We start from the raw sequence: 18,568 nt of genomic DNA, 5'->3' as shown, positions 1-18,568 counted from the left end.
CCATCCCTGCCCGCGTTATTTAACGGGAGGTGATACTCACGCTCTTTGTGTTGTTTGTTTGGGTGAGGAGCATGCCCAGTCAGCACTCGAGGGTGGTGACTGTGTGCATTGCGACGCGCTTCCATTGCGTTCGCTCCGATCCCGCTTGGCTCGGTTCAATCCCGATCGCGTTCCCCAGGGCTCTGGTCCCGCCGCTGCCGAGGCACGGCGGCAATCACAGACCTGGGGTTCGCAAATGGATCTATCAGTGGATGTTGAGACGGGCTCTGCCTTATCTCAGCCTCCTTCTGATAGATCCAGTGCCTCTCATCAGGGTGTGGAAGCACGCGTTGCGGTTTCTTCCCCCCCGATGGAGGCACCAATACTGCAATTGTCCAGCTCTGAGGAGTTGGACGTTGTTAGTATTGACGCTGAGTCTGAGGATTCGCCACCTCAGTCTCATGCGTTTGAAGAATTGCTTGATGTTATCACTAGAGCTGTCGAGCGATTATCTATTGAGTGGCCAGGAGATAGGCAGGGCGCTCGTTCGAAAAGCAAGCTCGACGAACGTTTCCTGCCATCTCGTGCACAGCCTCAGTGCAGAAGCCTTCCGGTGTTCCCCGATCTCCACACCGAGGTGTCGAGATCGTGGGGGAAACCAGTGTCATATCGAGTGTATACTGCACAAACATCACACTATTCATCCATTCACAATTATAAAGAGCATGGTTATGGGGAGATGCCGAAGGTGGAAGAGACGCTCGCGAGCTATCTCTCTCCAGCAACGGCATCTTCTCTGAAGGCTCCTGCACTTCCATCCAAGCCAGTAAAAGTTACATCTTCCCTGGTTCATAAAGCTTATGCCGCCGCCGGTCAAGCTGCAGCGTGTTTACATACAATGTCCATAATGCAGGCTTACCAGGCTGAGTTATTGGGTGATTCTGAGGATGGCGGGGGTATTAGTGCTGATACGGTGTCTGAACTGCGTAGAGCCACAGATTTGTCTCTCAGGGCCACCAAGGAGACGGCTAAATCCATCGGCCGCTCTATGGCAGCCCTGGTGGCCACTGAGAGGCATCTGTGGCTCAACTTAAGTGACATAAAGCAGTGGTTCCCAACCTTTTTTGTCTGAGACCCCCTTTTTCCCAAGAAAATATTTCAGGGCCCCCCCCCCTCCCCCTTCACATTTAATGATATTATCACTCTTGTAAGCTTGCAGCAAGGATGACAGAAAAATTACTTTTCAAACAAACGGTTTGTTTATTACAGATAATTAATATATTTATATATGCAAAAATAATAGCATATACTGAAAATACAATAAACAAAAACATCAATAGGCCATTTGTAATTATTTATTTTTCTCCTAAGTAGCCTATAAATTGGCCCTATTTGAAATGAAATATCAGTATTCAATACAATACAAAAATAGCAGTATTCACATAGAAAAAAAAGAACAAATAGGATATTTCAAAATGAATGCTGTCTGCGACCTCAATACTTGAATGTTATTATATACTCACTGCATGTTATTAGATTAATATCAATCAGTGTGAGGATTGCTGCTGGCAGTTAGAAATAATTTTGTCAATTCGTGGAGAGATCTTTGACAGGGCAAGACGCATATCATCCTCAAGGGTCAGTCTGGCCCTGTATTTAGTTTTAAGGGCTGTCATGGTTGAAAACCCAGCTTCACAAAGGTAGGTGGTGCTGAAGGGAATCAGCACCTTCATTGCAGCTGTGTGACAGACTGGGTGTTCTTCTGCAATTTCAGACCAGAATGATTCCAATGGGACCTCACTGAAATGGGCTCTCAGGCTGGCATCAGAGGATATTTCTATAAGCTCTTCCAGAAGTCTTGATGGCAGAGTAGCTGGAAGCTTTGCTTCAATATTCTCAGTGAAGGGGTTTCTGATCCACATAAAATCAGTTGCTTGCTCCTCAGTAAGAGCTGGGAAATAACTATCAAATTTCTCCAGGACCTTTGATAGATGCACTGTTATTTGCCGTTGAATGATTTTAAAATTCAAATGTCTGTCTGCAATAAATGCATGGGTGTGCTCGAACATGTCACTGATTCCGGAGGAGACACGGGTTTTCCACATGTGCAGTTTTCTTTTGAAAGCCTCAACTCGTTCATGCTGCACCACAGTGTTTATGTTTGCACCTTGCATTGCTCTGTTAAGCTTGTTCATTTCACCGAATATGTCTGAAAGGTAGCTGAGTTGAGCGAGCCATTTGTCATCGTCCAAAAACTCAGCAAGGTCTGGTCTCTTGTCCGCAAGAAAGTCACGCAACTCCTCCCTCAGGTTGAACAGACGCATCAGCACCCGCCCTCTGGACAGCCACCTCACGTCAGTGTGCATCAGCAGGGTATGGTAATCAGCGCCGACCTCTTCGCAGAGCGCAGTGAATAACCGGGAGTTGGTGGCTCTGGCTTTCACAAAGTTTACGATTTTTACGGCCACATCTAAAACTCCATGGAGACTGGGTTCCATTTCTTTTGTAGCAAGCGCCTCTCTGTGCAGAAAGCAGTGCGTTGAAATCGCAAGGGGTGCAACACCTTTGATACGCTGAACTACCCCGGACTGCCTGCCAGTCATCGCAGCAGCTCCATCAGTACATACACCAATACAGTCGCTCCAGTTTATCTCATTTGATCTCATGAAATTATCCAAAGATTCAAAAATATCGTTTGCCGTCGTCGTGGTACGCAGCTCTTTACAAAACAAAAAATCTTCTTTTATTTCGTTTTCCCATTCATAACGAACGTATGCGAGGAGCTGTGCCACTTTTGACACATCAGTAGACTCGTCTACTTGAAGTGCGAATTTATTACCACGAAGTCGTGCAGAAAGCTGATCCCTCACGTCTTCTGACATTGTTGTGATACGACGTTTGACTGTATTATTTGATAATGGTATCTTAGCCAATTGTTTTGATTTATCTTCTCCAAATAATTCCTTGACGATCTCTGTTGCGCATGGCAAAATCAAAGTTTCTGCAATTGTATGCCCTTTCTTTGCTTTGGCGATTTTTTCAGCAACTGTATACGATACTTTTAAAAGTTTCTTGTCAGTAGCTGTGATTTCCCTCATCTCATTTTGCGAGAGTGTCAGTTCTTTTGCCTTGCGTTCAAAAAATGCCCTGGGCTTGTCGCGGTATTGGGGATGAGTTGTCTGAAAATGTCTTATTAGTTTGGACGGCCTCATGCACTCGTTAGCAAGGACTTTGGCGCAGAAAATGCACTGTGGCTGGGGCAGAGAGTCTTTGCTACGAGAAAATGAAATAAAACCATAGTCCAGGTAACTGTCTTGGTATTTCCTGCATTTCGTGTTTCCCGTATTCGTATTGCTAGCACTGCTAGCACCGCGAACAGACTTGGTGGGAGTTTCCTCACCTGGGTCCAGTATGTCTGGGTCATTGCTACCAGCAGCTGTAGGCGAATGAGTGGGACTCTGACGTTTTTGTGGAGGACGAATTACAAATTTGTCCATTTTTTGGTCTTCTAATTAGCTAATTTTTCATTAGCTAATCTAATATGATCGCTCTTGATGCTTACTGCTCAACACTTTTCAAAATATGACGCGACCCCCCACAGAGCTCGCTGAGGCCCCCTTGTGGGCCGCGACCCCCCTGTTGGGAACCACTGACATAAAGGACAAAGAAAAACATGTTCTTTTAGATGCACCAGTATCCACGCAAGGGTTATTTGGAGACGCAGTTAATAGTGCTGTAGCGAAGTCACAAGAAGCTTCAAAACAGGCAGCTGCACTTCAGAAACTTCTCCCCCGCCGTTCTTTCTATGAGGCTGCTGAGCGGGAGCAGCCTCACTCCTCTAAAAAGAGCGCTGAGCACCGCGCCACTCAGAAACAGAGCGTTTCCTCCCGTGCTCCCCCACAAAAATCTCGGGGACACGGAGGGCGCTCTCAAACCCAGCAGTCTTCGAGGGGTAAAACGGATCTGCGGACCGTTATTACCGCAAAGAAGGCTGCTGGGAAAAAGTCCTGATGTCTGAGGGCTCAGGACAAATGAGGGTAGTCCCCCCGAAGCAGAGCGGTTAACACATCTTTTCACGGTGCCCGTCTCTCTTCGGTGCCCTCAGGGGACCGTTCTGCCAACCCTGCCGCCTCCGGTGTTACAGGGCGCAGCGGTCTCCGGCGAGCACATATCTCAAGGTCCACCCGGAAACGTAGTGGCCTCGGGATGCCCGCCCCCTCTGAGGAGGGTGCTAGAGCAGTCTGTTCGGTCGTTCCCTGCCGGTGCGCCGTTACAGGGCGACGAACCGACTACTCAACAGCAACACAATCCAGAAACCAGTCTCGAGAGGCTGGTACCTCTAGTAGAATCTTTGACAGCGTGGAAGCTACTGTCAAATGTTTCTCGTTGGGTCCTGCAGACCGTGGCAAAAGGGTATCAGATACAATTCTAGAAACGCCCAACTCGGTTTATGGGGGTCCTGCCCACAGTGGTGGGCCCCGAGCAGGTTCTGGTTATGGAACAGGAAGTAAACACTCTGTTAGAGAAAGGGGCCATAGAATATGTACCTCCCTCCGACAGGGAAACCGGGTTTTACAGCCGGTACTTCATAGTTCCAAAGAAGGACGGGGGATTGCGTCCCATTTTAGATCTTCGAGTTCTGAACGAGTCATTCATTCAGCTCAAGTTCAAAATGTTAACATTGAGACAAATCGTGTCACAGATCAGGTCCGAGGACTGGTTTGTCACGATAGACCTCAAGGACGCATATTTCCGTCCTTGTCATTGGAAGTTCCTGAGGTTTGCTTTCGGGGGCAAAGCATACCAATATCGAGTTCTTCCATTCGGCCTGGCTTTATCACCCCGCACTTTCACCAAATGCGTGGATGCAGCTCTGGCGCCTCTGCGCCTCCAGGGTGTTCGCATCATGAACTACATCGACGATTGGTTGATTTTAGCTCAGTCGCATCAGATGGCGGTTCAACATCGAGATGTTGTTCTCGCCCATATGAAAGAGTTGGGGTTACGGCTGAACGCCAAGAAGAGTGTGCTTTCTCCATTTTAGAGGACCACTTTTTTAGGCGTGGTTTGGGATTCAGTGTCGATGCAGGCGCGCCTGTCACCGCCACGCATAGATTCCATCCTTGCAGCTGTGAAAAGTGTAAAGCTAGGCCATCTACTCACTGTCAAACAGTTCCAGAGACTGTTGGGTCTCATGGCAGCAGCTTCCAACGTGATACCTTTTGGACTACTGCACATGAGACCCCTGCAGTGGTGGCTCAGGACCAGAGGGTTTTTCCCCGAGGGGCAACCCATTTCGCACAATCAAGGTCACGCGGCGATGCCTACGTGCCTTGGTTATGTGGAAGAAACCTTGGTTCCTGTCCCAGGGCCCAGTGCTGGGAGGTCCTGGTCATCGCAAACTGCTAACGACGGATGCTTCCCTCACGGGTTGGGGAGCGATCCTGAGGGTCGCTCATCTCAAGGTCTGTGGGAAGACCATCATCGTTCCTGGCATTCTATAGCCTAGAGATGTTAGCTGTCTTCCGGGCTCTGAGGAGCTTTATCACAGGTCTCAGGGGACACCATGTGTTAGTACATACGGACAACACGTCGGTAGTCGCCTATATCAACCACCAAGGGGGTTTGCGCTCGCGCCCATTATCCAATCTGGCACGCCATATCCTCTTGTGGTCCCAGGGGAAGTTGCTGTCACTCAGGGCAGCCTACCTCCCCGGGGTTCAGAATATAGGAGCAGACACTCTGTCGAGACAGGGGCCGAGGCCCGGGGAATGGAGGCTCCACCCCGAGGTGGTGGAGCTGATATGGAGGGACTTTGGTCTCCCTCACGCATCCAGCTCCTCTGGACTGGATGCTATGGTACAGACGTGGCCGAGGCTACGTCTGTACGCTTTTCCCCCAGTGGCTCTGCTCCCGGGAGTTCTGGAGAGAGTTCGCAGGGACCGGGTTTGCCTGCTTCTTATAGCTACGCGCTGGCCGGGCAGAGTATGGTTTCCCGATCTTGTGTCCCTCCTCGACGGGCATCCTCTGGAGCTTCCTGTCAGGAGGGGCCTTTTGTCCCAAGCAGGGGGCTCAATATTTCACCCCCGCCAGAACTGTGGAACCTGTGGGCTTGGCTTCTGAGGGGGCCCAGCTCATAGAGTCAGGTCTCTCAACTGAGGTTGTTGAGACCATTCTACAGTCCAGAGCTCCCTCCACGAGGGAACTTTATGCCCTGAAGTGGAGAGTTTTTACTTCTTTGTGTAGTGACCGTCGGTTGGATCCAGTCAACTGCCCAATTGGTACAGTTCTGGAGTTCCTGCAGGACCGGTTCACTGCAGATCTGACCCCGTCCACTTTAAAGGTTTATGTGGCGGCCATAGGTGCTTACCACATTCCTTTGGGTGGAATGTCTGTGGGGAAAGACCCTTTGGTATCTCGTTTCCCTCGTGGCACTTGGAGGTCCTCCTCCCTTTCGAAAAGCGGACCAGGAGGCGAATAATTTGCTTTGCCCTGTTCGGGCGTTAGACGCATATGTCCACAGAGCTGCCCTGTGGCGTAAGAGTGATCAATTGTTTGTTCGCTTTGGATCCCCTAACAAAGGAGGTCCAGTGTCTAAGCAAAGGATGAGCAAGTGGGTGGTTGAGGCTATCTCACTTGCTTATGAGGCGGCTGGACAGCCTTCTCCTTTGGCTGTCCGGTCGCACTCTACTAGGAGTATGGCTGCCTCTAAGGCCCTTATATCAGGAGTATCTTTACAGGACGTTTGTGATGCGGCAGGCTGGTCCTCACCGCACACCTTCGTCAGGTTCTACTCTTTAGACCTAGACTCTACTCCAGGGTCTCAGGTTTTGTCTTCCTAGTGCTGCGCAATTGATTTCACACAGGACAGACATTTGTAGCTATGGTGGCGTTGGTATAGACGTTCCCCATAGCGTCAATTCGACGCAACGCGAGTTCCCTTTCAAGGGAACTCCCGTTGCGTCGAAAGCTGACGCTATGGGAACGCTTTGCGTGATGACGTCTTGAAGCACATGTAAAATCAGTCCAATGGTGTGGCGGAACGTCAGAGGCGGGTGACGTCACGTACCAGGAAGCTATAAAAGCCGGCCCGAAACAGAAAACGAAAGCTTTCTGAGTCTTCAGTTGCGCTCTGTGTTGAATCTGTCCTTGTTATTTGGTGTTGTCTGTCTATATTATATATATATATATATATTCAGTATGGCGAGCAAGCAGCAGTTTAGAGTGTGTGTCCATCCCTGCCCGCGTTATTTAACGGGAGGTGATACTCACACTCTTTGTGTTGTTTGTTTGGGTGAGGAGCATGCCCAGTCAGCACTCGAGGGTGGTGACTGTGTGCATTGCGACGCGCTTCCATTGCGCACGCTCCGATCCCGCTTGGCTCGGTTCAATCCCGATCGCGTTCCCCAGGGCTCGGGTCCCGCCGCGGCTGAGGCTCGGCGGCGATCTCAGACCTGGGGTTCGCAAATGGATCTGTCAGTGGATGTTGAGACGGGCTCTGCCTTATCTCAGCATCAATCTGACAGATCCAGTGCCTCTCATCAGGGTGTGGAAGCACGCATTGCGGTTTCTTCCCCCCCGATAGAGGCACCAATACTGCAACTGTCCAGCTCTGAGGAGTTGGATGTTGTGAGTATTGAAGCTGAGTCTGAGGATTCGCCACCTCAGTCTCATGCGTTTGAGGAACTGCTCGATGTTATTACTAGAGCAGTTGACAGACTATCTATTGAGTGGCCAGAGGATAGGCAGGACGTTCGTTCGAAAAGTAAGCTCGACGAACGCTTCCTGCCATCTCGTACACAGCCTCAGCGAAGAAGCCTTCCGTTTTTCCCCGATCTCCACACCGAGGTGTCGAAATCGTGGGGAAAACCGGTTTCATACAGAGTGTATGCACCACAAACATCCCACTATTCTTCCATTCACAAATATAAAGAATATGGTTATGGGGAGATGCCGAAGGTGGAGGAGACGCTTGCGAGCTATCTCTCTCCAGCAACGGCATCTTCCCTGAAAGCTCCTTCACTTCCCTCTAAGCCAGTAAAATTCACATCATCTCTGGTTCATAAATCGTATGCAGCCGCTGGTCAAGCTGCAGCGTGTCTGCATACGATGTCTATTATGCAAGCCTATCAGGCAGAATTATTGGGGGATTTAGAGGAGGGCGGGGGAATTGGTCCTGACACAGTGGCTGAACTACGCAGAGCCACAGATCTGTATCTCAGGGCCACCAAGGAGACCGCTAAATCAATCGGGCGGTCTATGGCAGCCCTGGTGGCCACTGAGAGGCATCTGTGGCTCAATTTGAGCGATATAAAAGAGAAAGAAAAGCACGTTCTCTTAGATGCTCCGGTTTCCACTGTTGGTTTATTTGGTGATGCAGTAAACAGTGCGGTAGCTAAATCTCAGGAAGCTGCTAAACAGGCAGCTGCATTACAAAAACTTCTCCCCCGCCGTTCTTTCATTGAGGCTGCTGAGCGGGAGCAGCCTCACTCCTCTAAAAAGAGCGCTGAACATCGTGCCACTCAAAAACAGAGTGTGTCCTCTCGTGCTCCCCCACAAAAACCTCGGGGACACGGAGGGCGCTCTCAAACCCAGCAGTCTTCGAGGGGTAAAACGGATCTGCGGACCGTTATTACCGCCAAGAAGGCTGCTGGGGAAAAAGTCCTGATGTCTGAGGGCTCAGGACAAATGAGGGTAGTCCCCCCGAAGCAGAGCGGTTAACACCTCTTTTCACGGTGCCCGTCTCTCTTCGGTGCCCTCAGGGGACCGTTCTGCCAACCCTGCCACCTCTGGTGTTACAGGGCGCAGCGGTCTCCGGCGAGCACATATCTCAAGGTCCACTCGGAAACGTAGTGGCCTCGGGATGCCCGCCCCCTCTGAGGAGGGTGCTAGAGCAGTCTGTTTGGTCGTTCCCTGCCGGTGCGCCGTTACAGGGCGACGAACCGACTACTCAACAGCAGGAGAAAAATACGGTGCCGTCTCTCTTCGGTGCCCTCAGGGGACCGTTCTGCCAACCCTGCCGCCTCCGGTGTTACAGGGCGCAGCGGTCTCCGGCGAGCACATATCTCAAGGTCCACCCGGAAACGTAGTGGCCTCGGGATGCCCGCCCCCTCTGAGGAGGGTGCTGGAGCAGTCTGTTTGGTCGTTCCCTGCCGGTGCGCCGTTACAGGGCGACGAACCGACTACTCAACAGCAACAAAATCCAGAAACCAGTCTCGAGAGACTGGTACCTCTAGTAGAATCTTTGACAGCGTGGAAGCTACTGTCAAATGTTTCTCGTTGGGTCCTGCAGACCGTGGAAAAAGGGTATTAGATACAATTCTATTAACGCCCACCGCGGTTTATGGGGGTCCTGCCCACAGTGGTGGGCCCCGAGCAGGTTCTGGTTATGGAACAGGAAGTAAACACTCTGTTAGAGAAAGGGGCCATAGAATATGTACCCCCCTCCAACAGGGAAACCGGGTTTTACAACCGGTACTTCATAGTTCCAAAAAAGGACGGGGGATTGCGTCCCATTTTAGATCTTCGAGTTCTGTACGAGTACATGCAGCTCAAGTTCAAAATGTTAACCTTGAGACAAATCGTGCCACAGATCAGGTCCGAGGACTGGTTTGTCACGATAGACCTCAAGGACGCATATTTCCATCCGTCCGTGTCATTGGAAGTTCCTGAGGTTTGCTTTTGGGGGCAAAGCATACCAATATCGAGTTCTTCCATTCGGCCTGGCTTTTTCACCCCGCACTTTCACCAAATGCGTGGATGCAGCTCTGGCGCCTCTGCGCCTCCGGGGTATTCGCATCACGAACTACATCGACGATTGGTTGATTTTAGCTCAGTCGCATTAGATGGCGGTTCAACATCGAGATGTTGTTCTCGCCCATATGAAAGAGTTGGGGTTACGGCTGAACGCCAAGAAGAGTGTGCTTTCTCCATTTTAGAGGACCACTTTTTTAGGCGTGGTTTGGGATTCAGTGTCGATGCAGGCGCGCCTGTCATCGCCACGCTTCGATTCCATCCTGGCAGCTGTGAGAAGTGTAAAGCTAGGCCAGCTACTCACTGTCAAACAGTTCCAGAGACTGTTGGGTCTCATGGCAGCAGCTTCCAACGGGATACCTTTTGGACTGCTGCACATGAGGCCCCTGCAGTGGTGGCTCAGGACCAGAGGGTTTTTCCCCGAGGGGCAACCCATTTCGCACAATCAAGGTCACGCGGTGATGCCTACGTGCCTTGGTTATGTGGAAGAAACCTTGGTTCCTGTCCCAGGGCCCAGTGCTGGGAGCTCCTTGTCGTCGCAAACTGCTAACGACGGATGCTTCCCTCACGGGTTGGGGAGCGATCCTGAGGGTCGCTCATCTCAAGGTCTGTGGGAAGACCATCATCGTTCCTGGCATTCTATAGCCTAGAGATGTTAGCTGTCTTCCGGGCTCTGAGGAGCTTTATCACAGGTCTCAGGGGACACCATGTGTACTACATACGGACAACACGTCGGTAGTCGCCTATATCAAGGGGGTTTGCGCTGGCATGCCATATCCTCTTGTGGTCCCAGGGGAAGTTGCTGTCACTCAAGGCAGCCTACATCCCCGGGGTCCAGAATATAGGAGCAGACACTCTGTCGAGACAGGGGCCGAGGCCCGGGGAATGGTGGCTCCACCCCCGAGGTGGTGGAGCTGATATGGAAATTATAAGTGGATCTGTTTGCGTCTCGAGAGACGTCTCACTGTCCACTTTGGTTCTCCTTCACGCATCCAGCTCCTCTGGGACTGGATGCTATGGTACAGACGTGGCCGAGGCTACGTCTGTATGCCTTTCCCCCAGTTGCTCTGCTCCCGGGAGTTCTGGAAAGAGTTCGCAGGGACCGGGTTTGCCTGCTTTTTATAGCCCCGCGCTGGCCGGGCAGAGTATGGTTTCCCGATATTGTGTCCCTCCTCGACGGGCATCCTCTGGAGTTACCCGTCAGGAGGGACCTTCTGTCCCAGGCAGAGGGCTCGATATTTCACCCTCGGCCAGAACTGTGGAACCTGTGGGCTTGGCCTCTGAGGGGGCCCAGCTCATAGAGTCAGGTCTCTCAACCGAGGTTGTTGAGACCATTCTACAGTCCAGAGCTCCCTCCACGAGGAAACTTTATGCCCTGAAGTGGAGAGTATTCACTTCTTGGTGTAGTGACCGTCGGTTGGACCCAGTCCACTGCCCAATTGGTACAGTGCTGGAGTTCCTGCAGGAACGGTTCACTGCAGGTCTGACCCCGTCCACTTTAAAGGTCTATGTGGCGGCCATAGGTGCTTACCACAGTCCTTTGGGTGGAATGTCTGTGGGGAAAGACCCCTTGGTATCTCGTTTCCTTCGTGGCACTTGGAGGTCCTCCTCCCTTTCGAAATCGGACCAGGAGGCGAATAATTTGCTTTGCCCTGTTCGGGCGTTAGACGCGTATGTCCACAGAGCTGCCCTGTGGCGTAAAAGTGACTTTTGCTCCCCTAACAAGGGAGGTCCAGTGTCTAAGCAAAGGATGAGCAAGTGGGTGGTTGAGACTATCTCACTGGCTTATGAGGCGGCTGGACAGCCTTCTCCTTTGGCTGTCCGGTCGCTCTCTACTAGGAGTATGGCGGCCTCTAAGGCCCTTATATCAGGAGTATCGTTACAGGACGTCTGTGATGCGGCAGGCTGGTCCTCACCGCACACCTTCGTCAGGTTCTACTCTCTGGATTTAGACTCTACTCTAGGGTCTCATGTTTTGTCTTCTTAGTGCTGCTCACATGATTACACACAGGACAGACATTTGTAGCTATGGAGGCGTTGGTATAGACGTTCCCATAGCGTCAGCTTTCGACGCAACGGGAGTTCCCTTGAAAGGGAACGCCTCGGTTACGACTGTAACCTCGGTTCCCTGAAGAGGGAACGAGCGTTGCGTCGCCTTGCCATATCTCCTTCATGCCTGTCAGCGCGACTTCAGACTTTACGAAGCTTTCGTTTTCTGTTTCGGGCCGGCTTTTATAGCTTCCTGGTACGTGACGTCACCCGCCTCTGACGTTCCGCCACACCATTGGACTGATTTTACATGTGCTTCAAGACGTCATCACGCAAAGCGTTCCCATAGCGTCAGCTTTCGACGCAACGCTCGTTCCCTCTTCAGGGAACCGAGGTTACAGTCGTAACCGAGGCGTTTTGGCTTTATAGCAGCTCTAGAATAAAGTTATTGTCTAGCTAAATTTAGTTTTGAATGATTCACTTCTGACGCAATTAGTTATTAGTTATTAGTTAGATCATTAGTTATTGACTTAGGGGCCGCTAACACAACACCGTTTAAACCGAAAACTCTTTAAGTTCTCTCTACGCAAACTTTAAAAACGCGAACCTGTGAGAACGCTGATGTCGTGCACATGCGTATTACGAGTTCAGTCTAAAGGTCTGCGCGTTTGAATATACAGTATGTGCGCAGGCGTGTTGTCCTTCCCTACAAACCAACCCTCAACAAACTACTTGTCTGGCCTTAAAATGTATAATACTGAATTTTTATCGCTTCCGCGTAGCCACGTGAACCGGAATTATCCCGACAACGCTTTATTTGTAGAGAGGTAAAGGGAGGGGAGGGTGGCCTTCACAGGGGAGAGACTAGTTGACACTTCAGGACTGCGTTGTTGTCGCGTCCAGGCGCAGGTCCTTCATCAGATCTGGATACGGCCTGGATCTGGCGGACTGTGGTAAACCTCGGGATAAACAGAGAGACTAATATTAGCGTAGATGCCATTCTTTTTCTGATGTAACGAGTACATCAGGATTTATGGGGAGTGTTCCCGGTTCCGGCTGATCTAATCTATGCAGCCTAACATTGAATTATAGAAATCTATAATGTGTTATGTGTAGGTCAAACACATGCTGGAGTGCTAGGTCTAGACTGGAGTGCTAGGTCAAAGAGATGTGTTTTTAGTCTAGCTTTGAACTGACAGAGTGTGTCTGCTTCCCGGAAAATGTAAGGAAGACTGTTCCAAAGTTTTGGTGCTAAATAGGAAAAGGATCTACCGCCAGCAGTCGATTTTGATTTTCTGGGTATTATCAACTGGCCGGAATTTTGAGATCGCAATAGACGTGAAGGACTATAATGTGTTAAGAGCTCGCTCAAGTACTGCAGAGCTAAACCATTTAGTGCTTTGTAAGTAATCAGCAATATTTTAAAATGTATACAATGTTTAATAGGGAGCCAATGCAGTGTTGACAGAACGGGGCTAATATGGTCATACTTCCTGGTTCTGGTAAGAACTCTAGCTGCTGCGTTTTGGACCAGCTGTAATTTGTTTATTAAGCATGCAGGGCAACCACCCATAAGAGCATTACAATAATCTAGCCTTGATGTCATGAACACATGCACTAACTGTTCCGGATTTGTCAATGAGAGCATATGATGTAATTTAGATATATTTTTAAGATGGAAAAATGCGGTTTTACATATACTAGACACGTGACTTTCAAATGAAAGATTGGTATCAAAGAGCACACCCAGGTTCCTAACCGACGACGAAGACTTGACCGAGCAGCCATCAAGCGTTAGACAGTATTCTAGGTTAGTATGTGAGGACGTTTTTTGTCCAATAATTAGAATCTCTGTTTTTTCAGAATTAAGTAGTAGGAAATTACTAGTCATCCAATTTACTACAATTTACAAACTACTGTCAACTCACTGTCAAATATGTGTTTCGAGACAAAACATGTAATATTAATATTGCAGCCTGCACTGCAAACTGTGCTGAAGATACGTAACAAAGTCAGGCAACATAAACCTGTTTTAGGATTTGAAACGATATCCCCAATTAGCACATGCAGAAACTAAGAAATACATTTTCCAATAAAGATATTTATTTTGTTAAGGAAAAATGTTGAATGTTCTAGCTCAGATTTGTAAAATGTTCACCTGTTTGGCAAGTGTTTGTCATATGTTCTGACAATAAAGAGTAATTTAAAACCACAATTAATGCTCTGGTTTCTGCAACTTTCACTTAGGAGCAAAAATCTGCCTTTAAACTTGAAAGAAATAAAGATTTGACATTTATCATGATAATTATCGATATCGACTGATATAAAACAATTATCGTGATTTTTTTTTGGCCATATCACCCAGCCCTACTTGCTTGATATGGTATGTCTTATGTGGTTGCGCCACTGGGGATATCCCGAATGAAACTGTCGAGCCTTGTAGACATGACACTTTCTGATGGATGGTTCTAATTGATAACTCCTCCTCTTCACCTTTCAGATTCAGTTTCTGGGCTACAGCCAATAACAAGATGGTGCGTTCGGATCCATCGTCAAGGAAAGCAGAACTCAAACTACTTTCAGCAGGTCCCGGTTATCTGTTTCAGGTCTGTCCAGGTATAAGGTTTCAGCGGTGGAACTTGATGCTGGCGCAGTATCTTTGGCTAACTTGTAATTGATGTCATGGAGTATAAGCAAATGTTCACCTTTACATTTGTGGCAGGGTTTCTTCAGATTGCACTGTACAGCTAAATGTGTCCTTCCACACTTCCAACAGAGCTTGTTTGTTTGAATCCAGTTTTTCACTTGTTCAGTCGTGAGCTGCTGAAAGTTGAGGCACTGACTAAGGAAATGATCTGTATTCTCACAAGAGGAACAATAGGCTTTACTTTTCACCTGGTTCTCTGGTGAAGTGGCCGGTTTGACTGGAGAGGAAGTACGGGGTGAGACTGCCTGCTCCGTGCAGTACAGTAGCTGGTCTTGGCCTTTGCTCTTTGCGTTTCTCAATCATTTGCTTTGGCCATCCCTTTGGCTGAATGTTTCCCACCAGTTCACTGTTTTGACACCACGATTCAGACTGCAACCATTTGGAGAACTCTTGAAGTGTGAAGGCTGAGGCATGATTAGGCAGCATTTGTCTCCTGAAGGCAGCTCTTAAATCAGGTGGCAACTTGGTCAGCAGGCAAACTACGTGGAAGCGGCATCTCCATCTGGTCCCAAGGATTTCAGCAGTCCTACAAGGGCTTGAATTTGTAATGCAAACCTTTCAAAGGCTTCAGGGTCTGCTGGACGGACATCTGGTGGATCCATTACTCTAGCTTATTCAAAGCCTAGTTGATGAGGCTTACCGAATTTCTCTGTCAAAGTGTTCATTGTCTCGCTATAAGGATATGGAGAGTTAAGGAAAAAAATCTGCAATCAGTCTGATTGTCTGCAGATGATCCACCAAGATTTGGTACTTAAACAACTCTGACCCATTCTCGGGTAGTAGATTGTGTAGAGCAAGCTTCAGACGTGCAAACTCGCTTGGATCTTTATGCACAAGATAAGGTATACTGGGCTTATAACCTCTGTATTCTACAGCTGACTATTTTAGCTGATTGGAAGGATGGACTAGTAAGACTTTGGTCTTTGAACAGGTAGTGGCCTTGGGTGGTGGTACATATCACTATTTGATCTAGGGACAGGCTCGTAGCTGCTCTGGAATCTGTCAGATGGCCCATAAGCTCAGTCTGCAGTATATTGAGGTGGATGTGCATACCAATGTGAATTGGGGTATTCATAATGCACAGGAGGTGGTTCTGTATAATGCTGCGGATGACTGGGTGTTTGACCTCTAGAGGTGTCATGCTTTGAGGCGACTTCGTCTTTCATGTGCTGTAACTGACCCATCATTTTGTCAATCAGAACCATCATGTCTGTGGCACTGTGTGGCTCAGTCAGGGAAGCTCTTTGCTGCTGAGGGGGATAACTTGGGTCATTAGCATCACGACTCATGCCCCTAAAGGAATAATGTGAAGTCCCAGCGGGCGGTGAAAAAGGATCGGTGGAAACCACATATGAAGGGGAAGCATGCAAGTCGAGTGTGGCAATTCGTTCATTCAAGGTAGGTGGAGCACTGGTGCATAGTCGACTTTTGAGAGTGCTGTATGGGTCAGTCATAACGTTAGCTGATTGCTCATGGAAGGGAGTAGACACCTCAGGTAGATCCCTGGTAACAGTCCGATACTGTGAGGCTCTGTATGTTGACTCTGATGTCAGGTTTGAGTCTCTAGGTGGAGTACGATGTGCCATCTGTTGTGTACCTCCTTTCCTCTCACTGGATTCCAGTTCTCGTCTCTGCTCATTCCGTGCTGTGCTTAAGTGCTGAGGATGTTCACTACTTGGCCGATCACCTCCATAGTCCACTTAAAAATCATCAAAGTAGGCAGGATGACGTGTCTGGCGTTTTGGCCGTACAGACTCTAGAACCGTTCCTCTCTAATGCTCATTAACCATTCTGTCACTGTAGCAAATCACATCCGGGTCAAAGGACCACAATGTTAGGAAGAGGTAGGAATGACTCAGTTAACTGGTAATATGTTGCATTCACTACAGGATGTCAGTCACGACTCAGAAAGACAGAATCAGGTTGATATAGGTTTACTTGAATGATTAGGATTCAAAATCAGCAACTTGCACGGTATGGCATACAGGGATTACTTTCAGGTTGCAATCTACACAATATGCATGTAGGTATATAAGGGTTTGGTTCTAAAATAAACAGAAAGGAGGAATAATTACTAACTGCAATAGTATCATCATCACAAATAGTACAGCATTATGCTCACAAGCTAGAACAATATTAGAATAATATATGTTTGAAATAGAACAACAATTATCTTTATAATGTAATCAACTGCAGCAATTAAATGATTACAGCATGATTAGTCACTGTGAATAGTAATTTAACGCTAGACACCATTATACAAATGACGTCTTTCACTACCAGTCATGATTAGCTTAGCATTAGGCTGAATCGGCACACATCACAATATTAAACCTTGACTAGAAACAATCTCAAAGTGACATTAATAATAAACAGTGCACTTACATATTGTCATTAACGCACACCTACTAAAACCACTCAGGAATCATTAGAACAGGCAAATTGTATCAGAAACCAAGCGCTAACAGTCCACACCTGACCGAAGTCTCTGGCAATTGCCTCATTACACAACCGGAGCTACAGCTGATGCAATACTTGCAATGAACTTGAGTGAGGGTAGGCTGCCTTTATGCACAAGTAGTTTAAGTAGACATAATTGGTAATACTTCCAAATTAACCCTATACATATTTGACTCATAGAGGGCTTTTTGTACATAGGGAGAATAGATAAATTATAAATGATTTACTGCCTGTAACAAGTCCACTGAAGGCGAGTGTAGACAAACCCAAGTGCAGCTTTATTTAAATCAATTAACAAAACAAAGACGTGACGTGACCGTGACGTGACAAACTTAAACATGAACAGAAACTCACCTACAGTCTTTGCACAAACAATACTCGACAAGAGACAATCTTCTTCTTCTTTCTTTTTTATTGGCGGGTGGCAACCGGCATTTAAGGTGCATATCCGCCACCTACTGTACTGGAGTGTGGGCCAGAAATGCAAGCATGACAAGAGACAATGGTACCATGAGGGCTATATTATACACAAAGACTAATGACTTAACAAGACACACCTGTGAATAATCAACAATGAACCAATGAGAACATGACACATAGACAAGGGAACCAAAGCCGCGTTTCCACCGCAGGAACTTTCCCCAGGAACTAGGAACTTTGGGCTGGTACTCGATGTGTTTACACCGCAGGAACCAGGGTCTAAATGAAGTTCCGGGTAAATATTTCCCCCTCCGATAGTCCCTGCTCATGAGGTAGTACTTTTTCAAAGTTCAGGAACTTTCAGGGGTGGGACTTGTGCGCTGCACAAGCTGATTGGTTGTGTTCACGCCGCATTTTGGTTGGATGATTCGATGCAGCATTTTATTTATTTTTAACCTCCCTTTTAAAAAAATCTATTGCGGTTCGTGTCGTGGCTTCATGCAGTAAGAGTTGTCTGTCTGCAAATATGGAATTTTATTTTAAAAAAAACTGGTGGACTGGCGACGAGTTTCAGGCTTTATTAAGGGTATTTGTGGAAGAGGAAACTTTCTGCGCGTTCGTCCCAGCCATCTCACGGTCAATGTCCGCAATAGCTGATAACGTACACATTTTATATGTAACGTTAGCATTACGAGCTTACTGAACACGCTTTATCAGTGCTCGTCTGTTTTCTGCCACAGCTTTTATTAATAAGTCATTATGTTTACACATTGTCATCTATTGCAAGGTTAGGTTAGTAACAAACAACTATTTACAAGACTGTCACTATTTATGATTGATAGACGGGGTTCAGGCTTTTTTAAGTGTATTTGCGAAAGAGGAATTTTTTTTTCGCGTTCGTCCCAGGCATCTCACAATAACTGATAACATACGTTGTCTAATTTTATACGCATATGAGCTTTCCGAACACGCTTTAGTATCAGTGCTCGTCTATTTTATTTTGTTAATTACCTCGTTAGTAAACCAATACATAACTGCAGCACAGTTTGAATCTCCTCCATACTTATAAATGTGGCGCAACTGATTACTGTCCGTCGCAGACTGGGAGGAGCAGTTGCGCGCAGTTTACCTTCCCGGTACTTTAGACCGCGGTGTAAACGCAGAAAGCAACCAGTCTGGGGCAAAAAAAGTTCCTGGGAAAAAAGTTCCTGGTACAAATTGTTCCGGGTAATTTCGGTGGAAACGCGGCTCAATCAGAAC

The 18,568-nt window shown here is 48.0% G+C and overlaps 1 protein-coding gene across 2 annotated transcripts in view; it reads left to right on the top strand.

The window, feature by feature from the left end:
* Positions 1 to 18,568, top strand: part of usp53b (ubiquitin specific peptidase 53b) — a 71,437-nt gene that overhangs the window by 17,266 nt on the left and 35,603 nt on the right. The window lies entirely within an intron of this gene.

This window comes from Leuciscus leuciscus, assembly GCF_965113295.1.
Source record: "Leuciscus leuciscus genome assembly, chromosome: 3".
NCBI classification, from domain to species: domain Eukaryota; kingdom Metazoa; phylum Chordata; class Actinopteri; order Cypriniformes; family Leuciscidae; genus Leuciscus; species Leuciscus leuciscus.
Note: the sequence above shows the minus strand (reverse complement) of the source record. Positions and strands in the feature narration are given on the sequence as shown.